This window comes from Callithrix jacchus, chromosome 1 (genome assembly GCF_049354715.1).
Source record: "Callithrix jacchus isolate 240 chromosome 1, calJac240_pri, whole genome shotgun sequence".
In the NCBI taxonomy this organism is placed as follows: domain Eukaryota; kingdom Metazoa; phylum Chordata; class Mammalia; order Primates; family Cebidae; genus Callithrix; species Callithrix jacchus.
The window spans coordinates 175,516,804-175,531,915 of NC_133502.1; the positions used below are offsets into that span (position 1 = coordinate 175,516,804).

The following is a 15,112-nucleotide window of genomic DNA, read 5'->3' on the forward strand; positions in this document are numbered from 1 at the left end:
TTACCTCGTTGGCCTAACTTTGCGCAGCTGTAAAATGGGTGAGACCCCAGGATTTCTGAGGTTTCTTCTGGCTCTGACGTTTTGGGCGCTGTGCCTACCTCCCAGCTGTGAAGAATGAGCACTAAGGCGATGTCTCGCTTACAAAATCATTTTTGTTGAAAACGATAAATGCCAGGTATGGATTTAGGGGGGAAATTGGGTGAGGCCTGGACCGCCGTGTGGGAATGAGATGCGCGGCTATATCTAGGCAGGGGATGGGCGTGGCGGGCGGCGGGCGGCGGGCCGGGTGTGCTGGCAGCGCAGCATCCCTGCGGGAGGAGAGGGCGTCTGCAGACTAGCACGGAGGCCGAGGCCCGGGAGGACCGCAGATGCAGCGGCTGCGCACTGGCAAGACCAGCCGGCCGATTTGCCTGTCTCCGCCCCTGCGACGAGCTGGTTGGGGGGGGCTGTTCGGCGCCGCGCTCCGATTGGCTGAGCAGCCCGCCGCTCAGTCCCCGTAGCGGACGGTTCCTACTGCGGCTGGGCACCGGCTCCGCTCCCGTGTCTACCCGCGCTCCAGCTGCGCCCGGCCCGGCCCCAGCCCGGCTCGGCGCGGCCCGGGCCTCTGAGCGAAGGCGCCGCTGCCGGTGGGCCGTTCACAGGGCCATGAGGAAGCGGCGGCAGCCACTGCGGCCCGCGTCAAGGTGACCGGCCGGGACTGCGGCGGCGGGGAGAGAGGCGGTGAGAGGCGCGGCCGGCGGGGCGGGGCGGGGCGGGCCCTGAGGCCGGGCCTGAGGGAGCTGCAGGTGCGGGGGGCGGAACCCTGAGGACCGCCGGACCCAGGGAGGGGCCTCGGTGCGGGAGGCGGGGCGGGGCCGTGCCTGCGTGTGCCGGGCGCTGGGGCCTGGCCGGGGTCCGTGGGTTCTGGAGTCCGGGGCCGGGGGCGCGCCGGTCCCCGGGAGCGTGAAGGACTGCGGGGGAAGAGGCGCGGGCGCGGGGGGCGGGGCCGGGGAGTCAGTTGGGCGGGGCACCGCGGCTGCAAGGTGCGGGGGGCGGGGCCGGCGGGGCTGCCGTGGGCGGGGCTGCGGGGTGCAGCCTGCGCGCCGGCCCGTGGAAGGCACAGGTGCGGGGGGCGGGGCCCGGGGACCTGCAGCGACGGGGGGCGGGACCCAGGCGGCTGCGGGGCGGAAGCAGGGCCCCAGGTGAGGAGCGGGCGAGGGTGGGTGGTCGCCGGAGAAGGGAAGGCCGCCCTCTCCGCTGCCTAGTAGGGCTTGGGTGGGAGCGAGGGCTTTGGGCTTCCTGCGGATTCTGGGGGCATCCAGGGCTGCCTGTGCTTCTGCTGACTCGGGCTTGGAGCTCAGCTACGCTGGTTACAGGCCGGCTGCCTCCCCTATGCCACGCCGCGCCCTAAGTGGGGCGCGCTGTTTTTCACACCTCAGGGGCTTTCCTGTTGCTGTTGAAGGGACAGGCCTGGATGCGGGGAAGGGGCAGGGGGTTGGCTGTCATTGGTGATAGGCTGTTGAAAAATGTGTGTGCTCGAGGGGTATTGTGAGGCTTGGAGGGGTCCTGGCTTGCTGGCTCCTGGTACCAGAAGCTGCTGTACGTCTCAGCAGTGTGTCTCAAAAAGATTGAAATGGCAGCCTGGTGAGTGGGGAGAGCAGGAATGAGAATTCAAGGTTTTGACTATGCTACCTGGGAGAGTTTTTCACTGTTTCCTCCTTTGCAAAATGAGCATCTTAGTACCTTCCTGTGTGCCTCCCAGGGGCCTGGTGAGGATAGGATGAAACAGTGCCTACTGAGCAAATCGCTGGGTAAAGTTATGAGTTTCCTTTTCCTTTTGCCAACAGGCAGGTTGGAGAGTCTAAAGAAGAGAGGGTTTGTTAAGAGGTGAGACTGGACCACTTTCTTTTCGCAGTTTGGGATGAGGTTTTGTTGGGAGTTCCCAAAAGACTCAGCTGTGTTTTGGATCGTGACTGCTTCTCCCTGTGAGGACTCTGAGGGAGCTGCTGCAACGTGGCAGTGGCAAGTGGAAGCAGAGCAGAACATTTGTTTGTTGACCTTTAGACCCCAACCCTGATGAGGACTCTGAGCTGGAGCATAAGGCTCAGGCCTGAGGCTATGGAAGTCCCTCTCCCGCCATGCAAGTACAGACCCCAATTTCACCACATTCCAAGAAGGCTGGGTGCGTTGGCTCACGCTTGTAATCCCAGCACTCTGGGAGGCCGAGGTGGGTGGATCATTTGAGGTCAGGAGTCTGAGACCAGGCCAACATGGTGAAACCCCCATCTCTACTAAAAAATACAGAAATTAGCCGGGTATGATGGTACGTGCCTGTAATCTCAGCTACTCAGGAAGCTGAGGCAGGAGAATTGCTTGAACCTGGGAGGGGGAGGTTTCAGTGAGCCGAGATCATGCCACTGCACTCCACCCTGGGCAATAGAGTGAGACTCTTCCATCTCAAAACACACAAAAAACTCGAAGACTCCCAAAAGAAGGTAATGCCAGGACTCCACTGGAGCAGGGAGAAAGCAGGAGGACGGGGCTCTTTCTGAATTTCGGAAGAGTGCTCTGTACCCATATATGTGACCTTTCAAAGCCCAGTGCTTCTGCTCACTGGCAGTTGACCAGTCCAAACTGTAATGCCTCCTGCCTTTGTTGCATAGACAGAAGAGAAGGTAGGTGGAGGTTTCTCTACTAACCTGCTTTTTTTTTTTTTTTTTTCCTCTCTCTCACCGTAGAAGATATGGGACTTTTGGGGGCTAGAAACCATGGTGCTGGCCTCCCTCATTACCACTGGTTGGTACAATGGTGACCCAGTGGCATTGAAGGGATTAGGCCCTTATTGGGGCCTGTGCTTGTGTGGCAGGTACCAGAGAATCTAGAAGCAGCAGGTGAGAGTTCTCCCACTCTGTCTTGGCAGAAACAGTGTTAATGGCTCTCAGAGACTGCTGCTCTCTGACCATCATGCTCTTTGGGTTAGAAGGAAAGCCCAAACTTGGTGGCAAAGAAGAGCTAGAACATGCGTTGAATAATGAGGGGATTGGCAACATTTAAGGTCAAGAGAAAGACTTCATTAATGAAAAATACTGCATCTGAGGCTCTCTGATGTGGTCCACCTCTTGAAATTGATTTTCCTTTTCAGTGTGAAGGGTAAGAGCTCTGACTTGGAAGACAGTCTGGTCTGTTTGAAACTGCAGGCTGCCACCTCCTGCTGAGTGAACCAGCACTACTTTCTTAGCTTCACAGAGCTTTGGTTTCTTTATTTGTAAAGCAAGGATAACCATACCCACCTTGTGAGGTAGTTATGAAGAATAAATGAGACAGGAGGGGGTAAGGCACCTGATCCACTTGGCCCTCATTGTTAGGGTCCTGTTCTGTCTTTCACTGCCTGCCCATCTTTCAACACAAGCCACTCAGAACAGCATGTAACATGCAAGGAGAGCAGGACAGGGAATTCTGAGGCCTCTACTTCTTATATAACCTTGAACAAATTCCTTCCTCTCTCCAGACCTTGGTTTTCTTAGCTGAGTGAGGAGGGTGTTAGACTATGTGATCCTCAAGAGTCCTTCTACCTCTAGTCTTCTGGTTAGCATGCTGTCATATTTTTTTCAGAGGCAGGAGGGAGGAAACTAATGACCTGTTGTTTAGTTCTTCTCTTAAAAATATCTGTCTAGCACCTTGCCTGGCACGCAGTAGTTGCTCACTGAATGCTTGTTGAAAGAACAGATGAAGGACTTTAACTAGAAAGAAGGTATGGCAAGTTGTCCCTGCTGCTTTTATGCATATGGTATCTATACCTTTAACATGCATTTTATTTATTTCACAAAAATATTGTAACATTAGTAAAATTAGTGAACCTCAACATAAAAGACAGAAGTTGTTGCATGGTTCCATTTCATCACACATTTAGTTCATTGAATTTTTGTTGATAAACATACATAATTCTTTATGGTTGCAATCATATGTATGAAAGCATTTGGGAAAGGCCCAGTAATAAATGGTTTCTTTAAATATAGTTTAAAACCTTTTTTTTTTTTTTTTTAAGAGACAGGGTCTCTCTCTGTCACCCAGACAGGAGTGCGGTAGCGCAATCATGGCTCACTGCAACCTTGACCTCCCAGGCTCAAACGATCCTCCCACCTTAACCTCCCAAGTACTGTGCCACACCATCTGGCTAATTTTTAATTTTTTTTGTAGAGATGGGAGTCTCGCTATATTGCCCAGGCTGGTCTCCAACTCCTGGGCTCAAGTGATCCTCCCAGAGTTCTGGGATTACAGGAGTGAGCCACCACATCCAGCAAATACAGTTTTCATTTTATATTTTGAGGAAGTAAAAAAGTCACACATGGATTTTTTTAAGGAAAGTAGAGGAATAAATTGTAAAGTTAGTGTCTTTCTTGCCTCAAGTTGACAGTTCCTAGTCCTTTTCTCTAGAGGCAACCACTGTAACCAGTTTCTTGTTTATTATATATTCTTTCTCTTATGCAAAGAATAGCATTCTGTACATACTCATTGCTGCTTTATGTATTCACTTGATTTACTTTGGAAATTGTTCTAACAATGGAAAATATGTCAGTTGGTATGTACAGTTTCTTTCTTTCTTTTTTTTTTTGAGACAGCGTCTTGCTCTGTCTCCAGGTGCCAGGCTGGAGTGCAGTGGCACGATCTTGGCTCACTGCAGCCTCCGCTTCCTGGGTTCAAGCAATTCTTCTGCCTCAGTCTCCAAAGTAGCTGGGACTACAGGCATGCACCACCACGCCCAGCTAATTTTTGTATTTTAGTAGAGATGGGATTTCACCATATTGGCCAGGATGGTCTTGATTTCTTGATCGGACCTTGTGATCCGCCCACCTTGGTCTCCCAAAGTGCTGGGATTACAAGCAAGAGCCACTGCACTCAGCCACAGTTCCTTCTTAATAAATGTTTTTGACTGATAGAAGCGCAATTTTGTACCTCCACCCTTCACTCACCAATGAAGTTTACTCAGTATTGGTTAGCAGTCATTATTTAGAAGACTAACAAGAGACATCCTTTGTCCTCCTGTAGGAAAAAATGTGGCTTTGGTCCCAGTGAACAGTAGATTAAAGGGCAATCCATGTATCTGGATGCAAGGCAGAGTACAGAAAGAGAAAGGAAAAGGAATTTGTTTACTGGTAATTGAGAACTGATTTTTCCATTCAGGTCGTGATTCAAAGCCCAGCTCTGTCACTTACTGGCTGTGTGACTTGGAACAATTTACCTAATCTCTCGGCATCTTAGTTTCCATATCTGTAAAATAGATAATGGTAATAGGATCTATCTTCAGGGATTTTTGTGCAGAGGAAGTGAGATCATGCAATGCAAAGTACATATAGCAATAGCAGGTCATAGTAGGTGTTTAAGAAGGATGAGCTGCTGTTATTAATGATCTGAAATAGACTCTATTTTTTGTGAGCAGATATTTACTGGACATTTAAGGGGGATCCATGGAGAATGCCTAAAGTCCTTGCCTTTGAGGTGCTCACATGCTCTGTATGGAGATTGGCACACAAGTCATGGATTACCGAACAGTATAGTGGGCCAAGTGGTGGGAGGTGAGCAGTGTGTAAGGTCGAAGAGGCAGGGAACAATGACTTCTCCCTGGGGTGATTTGGGAATTGCCTCCTCAGCTCAAATTTTCCCTCCTTTGTGAAACCGACTTAATTTTTCCAGGCACCCTCCTATTTTTACTTTCATTCTGTGTGTACCTGGATCAGAGCACACGCCTTGTTATTGCATGTGTGACTTTTTGCCTGTGTCGCTACTCTGCACAAGGAAAGTCTCCTGCTTTCTTTGCTGCTGGATCTCCAGGGCTTGGCACAGGTAGGCTCTTTTTGAACAGTGTGATGGACTATGCTGAGACAAATCATGCTACTAAATGGTGTCAAATTTTTATTTATATGTCACCATGTCTCTGGTGAAACTTATTCTCTGGACTCTACTTCTTTGCTCCCCCAGTATTTGAGTGCTGGCTCTGAGACAGGCATGTGCTGTGCTGTACGCTAGCTGTAGGCTTTGGGTATGGCTGGTGATACTTGTCCTAAAAAGTCTTAGGGATGGGGAAGAAAAATATTTGTTGCAGATGCTGAAAGTCAAGATAAGGAAGCAGAAAAATGGGCAAGTCAGAAGTGAGCCGCTCATGCTTGCTGAAACTCACCTCTCCTTTCCGCAGAAGTATGGCTGCTCTCCCTTCCCTTGGGCTGGGATGTGGAGGAGCAAGCCAAAGAGCCGAGTAGGTGGCTCATAGATTTTAACTGAGGGGAAGAGTTGGTTGGATTGGCTTCTGTGAGGAATGTTTCTGGGCCTCCTTTCTTAACAGAGAATATGCTTGATTTTCTTCAGGTGGGCATTCATTAACCTGCCTTGCTGGGTTCTTGCTTTGGGCTAAGCCTTGTACTGGATGCTGGACACATGCAGATGAAGCTTTGTCTCTGCCTTTTGGGACCTCACAGTCAGTGGAGAAGTCACCCACAAACAGAAGGTGACTGAAGGTGATTGGCCGTAACAGAGAACTTCTTGTGAAGTAGCTGAGCAGATTCAGGCTCAGAGCCTGTTCAAATCCTACCTCTGTCACAGACAACCTGTGTGACCATGGGCAGGTGTCTTCCCAGCTCTGAGTCTTGGTTTACTGATTTGGTAAAGTGGGGATAGCAGTATTTCCTAACATAGGGCTGCTGAAGATTTCAGTGAAATAATGCAGTGCAGTGTTTAGCACAGTGCCTGCCAGGAAGCTAATGCTTACAGAGTGCTCACTGTTGTATTTATACATGGTGCTGTGGGAGAACCAAGAACTACCTCTTGAGCTGTTTCCTCTGGGTCCTAGTGATAGTGTAGTAGTCATGGTGAAAGTAGGCATTGAAGGTGAAGATGATGGTCAAGTTGTCTGAGAAATCAACTCTGAAGTCATAAAATGCTCAAGGAGTCCTCAGCACCTTCCTCATCAGCCCTGTTGGCACCAGGGTCATGGGCTTGTCTATAAGTGTTTCCTCCCCACTTTCTGCATGAGCTCTTCTGAAAGGTGGGTTTCACCCATCATCATTATGAGCACCTTTTCTTTGTCTGAGCGCCTGCACTGATCAATTTGATGACTTTTCCCCCAAAGAGAGGCATGTGTGCTTACTGAGGAGTGCAGAGACCTGAAGATCCAGAACAGCAAATTATTCCTTGGTTTTTCTGTAGAGCTTTCAAATCTGTGGTGTTCTTTGCAGGAGATTTATCTACTGAGCATCAGAGAGGCAGATAGGGCAGTGCTTAAAACACAGACTCTGGAGTTGGGACACAAACAGATGTGGGTTTGTGTCCTGACTTCATCACAAGCCATGTGACTTTGAGCAAATGACTATACCTGTCAATACAAGAGGTGAGATAGTACATACCTTTGTGTGGTCTGTACAGGGTTTCAGGGAGATGCTACAGAATAGGGCTTAGCAGAGGACTTGCACATTGTGAGCACCCAGGACATGGGAGCTAGAATAGTGTCCTGTTTTAACTCAGGGTCTTAAGATTTTTAGGATGCTTTTCTCAGAGTATTAATGTATTGCCTATGGAAGTTATGTGAGTTATTGCACAAGCAGTGTGTTAAAACACGCATGTACTTGGTGATGGGGGGCTGGCAAACACATCCAGGGTCGTAGGCAGAACTCTTCCTACACTGGGATTGCAGATGCAAGCCTCAACTCCCACATAGAGTACTGGTGAGGAAGAGGACTGAGCCATTCTGGGGGCAGGACCTCTGTCTGAGGCCCATTTAGGAACTGGGGGCTGGCTTCTCAAGTTCTTTCTGTTTAACCATTTTGTTATTCCATGTAAATGATGGGTCTTTAATATGAACTAATAATGCAACATGATACTTTCTCTCATCAGGATTTAAATATTTCTATTTTATGGTTTTAAGGTCAAGTCAGTTTTTGAGTAATCAGAAGAAAATTTAAATGTTTGGCTTTGACAGTCATAGGTTTCTTTTAAAATCATCTGAGATGAGAGGAAGAATAAGGAATGTATTTAAGTCCCTGTTTATTGGATACAATAATTATCACCCACTCTTGTATAAGCCTGATAACTAGGGCAAGGGAAGTTTGTGCTTTTGGCATATTTCGGAATAATTAAATATTTATGGAAAACAAGTTAATAGATTCAAGATAGTTTGCCGTGTCTTTCTGTGGCAATAAAGTTCGTTATGTGGAATTACAGAGAGGATTAGTCCTCTCTGCAGCTGTTTTATATTTTCCTTCTAGGCACTGTATCTCTAACACTCTCAGTCCACTAGCATTTATAGATTGTTCTCCTGCTCGGCTCCCACAACCCTCTCACTGTGTGCCCTGCTGTAGCATACTACAGTACAATTGTGCCCACCAATGACTTCCTCACGACCTTTCTCTAGACTTTACAGAGTGAGAGTCCACATTTGTTCTTGCATATTTAGAGCCTACCCCAGGGCTGGTACAAGGCAGCTAGAATGGTCTGAGTATGTCCTTCCCTTTGCATAAAATCCTCCAGTGTCTTCTAATTTCTGTTAGAAAAAAGACCAAATCATTAGCATGGCCTGCGAGCTATAAGAATATGCTTTCTAGGGTGACTGCTGGGTATGTCTGTCTCCCCTGATGCAGTGCAGTCCCATCAGGTCATGGGCTGTGACTGTTTTGCCCACCAACAGATCCTCAGTGCCTAGCCTAGCATCTGGCCTGTAGTAGATGCTCCATAAATGTTTATTGGATGAACAAATGGAGCCAATAGTGGGTGTCCAGTGACTAATTTGAATCTAAATGAGAATCTAAACTAAAATGAGAAGGTTGTTAGATTTGAGGTTCCATCCATTATACAATATCTCAATACTTTAGAACACTTAAAAAGTTGTCTTCACACCTTTTATTACAGACTTATATTGATTCTGCAGGTAGGTAGGGAAGGTTTTGATATGCATAGAAGAAAATGGAAGCTCAGAGAGGTTAGATACGTTGCCCAAGATGCAGCTATGAGAGAAGCTGAGGGTCCTAATGCCTCAGGGGCCTTTTCTCACACTCCTGCTGCCTCAGGGTGTGGTTTCTGACACATTCATTGTAGAAGTCAGGTGAGATAAGGCAACAGGGCTTCATTGGAAAAAGGTACTTAAAACAGTTTTTCTTGGTTTTAGATATTTCAGTTTCCTGATAATTGAATTTGAGGAGTTGAGTTAAATTTGGAATGATGGATTTAAGGTCTTGTTTCATTCTATGGGTCAGAAAATACTGCATTTTCTGTAAATGGTTAAACTATAGTAATTATTGGTGCCTGTGATGATTAATTTGTAACTAGGGTTAAAATTTGTGTTGTTGAGAAGCTCTTTTTTTTTTTTTTTTTAAGAGAGGCAGTCTTGCTGAATCACCTGGGCTGGAGTGCAGTGGCTATTCACAGGTGTGATTATAGCACACTACAGCCTTCAACTCATGGCATCAAGTATTCCTCCTCCCTTAGCCTCCCAAGTAGTTCCTAAGTGCCACTCCACCTGGCTGACAAGCTTTTTTTTTTTTTTTGAGACAGAGTCTTGCTCTTTCGCCAGGCTGAAGTGCAGTGGCATGATCTCGGCTCACTACAACCTCTGTCTCCTGGATTCAAGCAATTCCCCTGCCTCATCCTCCTGAGTAGCTGGAACTACAGGCGTGCACCACCACACCCGGCTAATTTTTTTGTATTTTAGTAGAGACGTGGTTTCACCATGGCCAGGATGGTCTCGATATCCTGACCTCATGATCTGCCTGCCGCCTCAGCCTCCCAAAGTGCTGGGATTACAGGAGTGAGCCACCGTGCAGACAAGCTTTTTTGATAAGATTAGAAGTTACTTGCTGATTGATATGTAGCATCCTTTGCTGTTTTCAGAAGATAATTGTTGTTGTTTCAGTTAGTTTATTTCTTGCCTATATCTCTGGCCATATCTGCTATGAGACACCTTGGCAATGAGCACCACTATGGACTTGTGCTTATCACATATAGTGTCCGTCTGTCCTGATGGTTACCATTCATTGAATCCACTCTTTCCACTTTCCAGATGTGGATGGAGACTTTGCTAGAGTTTTCTACTCAGGTGTCCTGATTCCCTGCCTGACAAAGACCATGAACTGAAACACATCTATATGCATATGGCAGTTTCTCAACAGCTGCTTGCAGTTCATGTACTGCTGGTAATAAACCATGCCCATGGTGAAGTGTTTATCTCAGATTAAAGTGTCTGCTTCAGGGGCCTTTGTTGAATCTGCAATGTGGCTGTATGGGAACAAGGCCCAAACTTGACTTAGCACACAGCTCTAGTATCTAGCTCAGTGTTGGTGGCTAGCTAAGAAAAGACAGAGCCTCTTGTGGTCTGTTAACACCATTATGATCTCAGGGGGCTTCTTAAGGACTGAGAGATTCTTGGAACCTAGTTTTATCAATATTGCCAGTAGTACCTGTGGAACAGAGAAGCAGCCTGGTATATAGAAAGATCAATGAATGTAAAGTCAGAATGCCAAATGTGTCCATTTGCCTTGAGATTCCCACTTACCAAGTAAACAGGAATAAAAGTGCATGCATCCTTTTTCGGTAGGAAAGCCCCAGTTTTAAAATCTGAGATTGTGTTATGAGGCTTAAGACAGAACAAAGAGAGCCGGATGATTATCAAGGATTGTACCAATAATTGAAGGTAACCTTATTCCTCATTCTTCCCTGTCCTCCATAACTACTTGCCTACCAGCCCATCTGGCCATCCATCCATCCATCCATCCAGTTCTTGTCCAGGGTCTACTGAGTGCCAGTGCTATGCTGAGTGTGAGGCCACAGTGGTAGAAAAAGACAGATCTGGTTGCTCCCTGTCCTTTATCTTACAGTCTAATAGCAAGGTTAAATAAATACAAAAACAATAACAAGTACATAAAAAAGTAATTATAGGGGCTGGGTGCGTGGCTTATGCTTATAATCCCAGCACTTTGGGAGGCTGAGGCAGGTGGATCACTTGAGGTCAGGAGTTCAAGACCAGCCTGGCCAACATGATGAAACCCCATCTTCTCTACTAAAAATACAAAAATGAGGGCGGGCTCAGTGGCTCACCCCAGTAATCCCACCACTTTGGGAGGCTGAGGCGGGCAGGTCACAAGGTCAAGAGTGGAGACCATCCTGGCTAACATGGTGAAACCCTGTGTCTACTAAAAATCCAAAAAAAATTAGCCAGGCATGGTGGTGCGTGCCTGTAGTCCTAGCTACTTGGGAGGCTGAAGCAAAAGAATTGCTTGAAACCAGAAAACGGAAGTTTCCGTGAGCCAGGATCGGGCCATTGAACTCCAGCCTCGTGATAGGAGTGAGACTCCATCTCAAAAAAAAAAAAAAAAAAAAAAGATACAAAAAATTAGCTGGGTGTGATAGCATGTGTTTTTAATCTCAGCTACTTGGAAGGCTGAGGCAGGAGAATTGCTGGAACTTGGGAGGCAGAGGTTGCAGTGAGCTGAGATGGCACCACTGCACTCCAGCCTGGGAGACAGAGTGAGACTCCATCTCAAAAAAAAAAAGTAATTACAGTGCACAGTGTTGTACACCTGTAGTCCCAGCTACTCAGAAGGCTAAGGCAGGAAGATTGCTTGAGTCTAAGAGTTGAGTCTAGCTTGGGCAACATAATGAGACCAGCCTGGGAAACATAGTAAGACCCTGTCTCTGAAAAATAAAATCATAATTATAGCATTGATGTCTACAAAAGAGGAATATAAGGTGCTAAGAGACCATACATTGAATGGCTTCCCTGCTAGGGGAGTCAGAGACAGCTTACTCGAGGCAGGGGCCTTTAAGCTGACACCTGAAAGATGAACTGAAGCTAGCCAGGTGGAGAGGTGACAGTTGCATCTGCCATCATCCTAGCTGGGGAAAGGGCATGGTAAACTCCAGATGTAGTGGGGAGCCAGCATGGCTAAAGCACTGAAAGCAAGGGAGAGAGCAGTGTTCATGTTCTGGTCATGGCTTTGTTTCCTTGGATTGTGCCAGAAATAATGGACAAATTATGTAGCTGCTGACTCATTTTTCATAACTTCCCAGCTGTCACCAAAAGCGTCTATTACTGAAACATTACCTGTGGTTTCCAAGATAGCAGTTGGCCTTATTTTTATTGCTTTAAAGACTGGTTTCTTCCTTTGCTTCTTGAAGGTGTGGAAGAATATTTGGATCTCATTAATGCTTTTCAATCATTAAGTGAACATTTACTAAGCATGTAATAGGGCTTGACACTGCAGACCCTGCCCTCAGGAGCCCCAAGACTTGACAGATAGAAGTAAATACACAATGGTAATGCAGTGTCATGGGAAGTATAGTAGTGGAAATGGAAGCTCATGGGACTGAATAACACTCACAGGCTCTTAAAGATTTTCACTTTTCCAGTTGAAGCGGAATACAGGCAGAGGAAGTAGATTGTACAGAGGTACAGAAGCAAGAGAGAGTATGATGTGCTTCAGGGATGGTGGGCAGTGTGGTGTTGCTGGAGTGTGAGGTTTGTAGTGGAGGATGGAGGGAGGAGGAGCTGCAGGAGAGGAGGTTAGAGAGGTGGTTTGGGGTCAGTTTGCAGAGGGCCTTGCAGGCAGTGCTTAGGAATGTGGGTGTTGTCTTGTGGTCAGTGGAGAATCATTCAAGTTATAAGACGAGAGAAAGATTGTCACTTAGAGTCCTGGTGGCATTGTGGAGGCTGATGGTGTGAAAGGAGTCTGGAGACTGGGAGTTGAGTGAGGGTTATTACAAGAATTTAGGAGTGGTCTGATGGGTCCTGGCTAGGTGGATGGGGAGGAGAAAGCAGGTTCAAAAGAAACTGATGTAGAGGCCTCTTCTCCTGGTAGATGGGAAGAAGGGCAATGCCAGAGTTTCTCACTTGGTGCCATGAGATGGTAGGACCAGTCATTGAGCTATGGAACATGAAAGGAATACTGTTTTGGGCCATTTTTGATTTTGAAATGGCTGTGGGATCGCTTGGTAGACCTGCCCTCTTGGCGACTGGCCTGCTAGTCTGCAGCCAGAGAGATATCTGGGCTGGAACAGTGGTTCTCATACTCTAGAGCATCAGAGTCCTCTGTGGTGTTTGCGGGGAGGGAAGCTAGTAGTCTTACGTTTAAGAGTTTTCCCAGATGTTTCCGATGCATCCTGAGCTGGAGAGAGATACTTGGGTCATTCTTGGGTAGCTGGCCAAGAATATTGTATTGTAGGAGAGGATGGGATCACTCAGGAAGGCTGTGTGATAGTGGATGAGAGTCCCGGCTGAAATGCTGGGGAACGTCAGTTTGAGGGGTGGAAGTGGGAAGAGTCAGGGAAGAAGTGAGAGAAGGAGTAGGCAGCGAGGAAGAAAGACAGGAAGATTGATGGTGTGGAAACTGGTGGTGGGGGCATCAGCCTCCACTTCCTTCCCTGCAGGGCTTCAGTTTTCCCATTTTCTCTCTAGTAATTCATTAGGGAATTATTGCCCTGTCCCCTGGAGCTGAGCTCCCTAACCCATCAACATTTGTTTACACTAGTGTCAGAGCCAGTCTCCCATGAGAGGTTATGCTTCTGTTACCTTTGTTGCTGTGTGCAGAAGACTCTGAAAGAGGCCCCTTGCCGCAGACAGTCTCTACACCCTTTACTGCCTCTCAGCAACCTTCTCAAGCAATTCCCTCATGCCTTTTGTTGCTGGTCCTTTGGACTAAAATCTTTATCCTCTGAAGCCGGAGAGTTGTGCCCTCCCCCATTATGAATCCTTAATATTGTAAGGTTCAGGATGAATCTGCAACTTCAGTGTGTCCAGGTCCTAGGAAAGGCAGCTGATGGGAGCAGTTGGAGTCTGGGAAGATGATTAAACCATTCAGATTAGACTAATGTGATGTGTGGGTAGGTATCTGTGACTCGGCATCCCTGGTCCACTCTATATCCCATGCTTGGATAGCAGGGAAAAGCCTCTTATAGAATTTCTGGACTTATGGGTAGGGTCTAAGAGTTAGAGTACTTGGGATCTACTCAGACTGCTGGTGGGGATATGAGGAGTGGTATCCTAAATTGGTAAAAGTGGAAGTCTGTCCCTCTGGTAAGCCTAAGTGTCTGACTGTGCTCAGCTTACAGAACCAGGTGAACATCCTTTCATCAGAGAGATCCAGTGGGAAATTGATCTGTGGTACAGTGTGTGTGTTGCATTACCCTCAACTCTAAGCCATTGGAGTGTAGGACAAAGGCACAGACCTAGTTGCCACTGACCCTGGTGCTGAAAGCCACTGCTGAGGAGTAGTGAGAAGGATCAGTGTTAACTTGAGGGGAGTCCTTAATACCAGAACTGACCATCCTGGCGTGATGCCTTTTGCTCCTCAGGAAAGGAAGAAATGGAATTAATGTTGGTTGAGCTGAGAAACCCAAATGCTGGGCAAAGAAAAGGGAACAGATCGATAGAAAGTAGAGTCAGGATGATGGGATATGTGAACCAGTACAGAATATAAAATGCTATTCAGCTCCTATAGAATAGAACAAAAAGAAATGTTTCAGAATAACAGGCAGACTGAGCTGTGTTCAGATCCTGCCTTTGTGCATACTACCAGTGAGGATATTTACTATTTTTTGAGACAGAGTCTCGCTCTTGTTGCCTAGGCTGGAGTGTGGTGGTGGAGTCTCAGCTCACTGCAACCTCCACCTCCTGGCTTCAAGTGATTCTCGTGTCTCAGCCTTCCAAGTAGCTGGGATTACAGGTGCCTGCCACCATGCCTGGCTGAGTTTTGTATTTTTAGTAAAGACAGGGTTTCACTATGTTGGCCAGGCTGGTCTCAAACTCCTGATCTCAGGTGATCTGCCCGCCTCGGCTTCCCAAAGTGCTGGGATTACAGGCGTGAGCCACCACGTCCGGCCAAGGATACTCTTACTGGCTGTGAGTTCTTGGATATGTTACCTAACCTCTTTGGGCCTCAGTTTTCTCATTTTCTCTCTAATATTTCATTAGAGAATTATTGCATGGATTTGGTGGTATATTTTTACGAATAAGGTGCTTAGCAAAGTTTCTGTCACTGAGTAATGGTTCAGTAAATGATGATGATAATGATGATGACCATCATCTGAGTACCTCTGTAGGTATCTCCACTGGACCAAATCCTGCCTATATAACACATTTGAAATAAAGAATATCAACAGT

The 15,112-nt window shown here is 47.3% G+C and overlaps 1 protein-coding gene across 49 annotated transcripts in view; it reads left to right on the forward strand.

Annotated features, from left to right (window-relative positions):
• Positions 1-489: 489 nt before the first annotated feature.
• Positions 490-15,112, forward strand: part of RALGPS1 (Ral GEF with PH domain and SH3 binding motif 1) — a 332,381-nt gene continuing 317,758 nt past the window's right edge. For 29 of the 49 annotated variants that reach the window (XM_054243918.2, XM_035257892.3, XM_017976210.4 and 26 more), the window contains exon 1: positions 490-720. The gene's annotated coding sequence lies outside the window, so the exon portion shown is untranslated. Of the gene's footprint in view, positions 721-1,120; positions 1,182-1,826; positions 1,867-15,112 lie in introns of those variants that run through there. The other 20 variants (XM_035257848.3, XM_078327800.1, XM_078327846.1 and 17 more) reach the window with 5 other exon arrangements.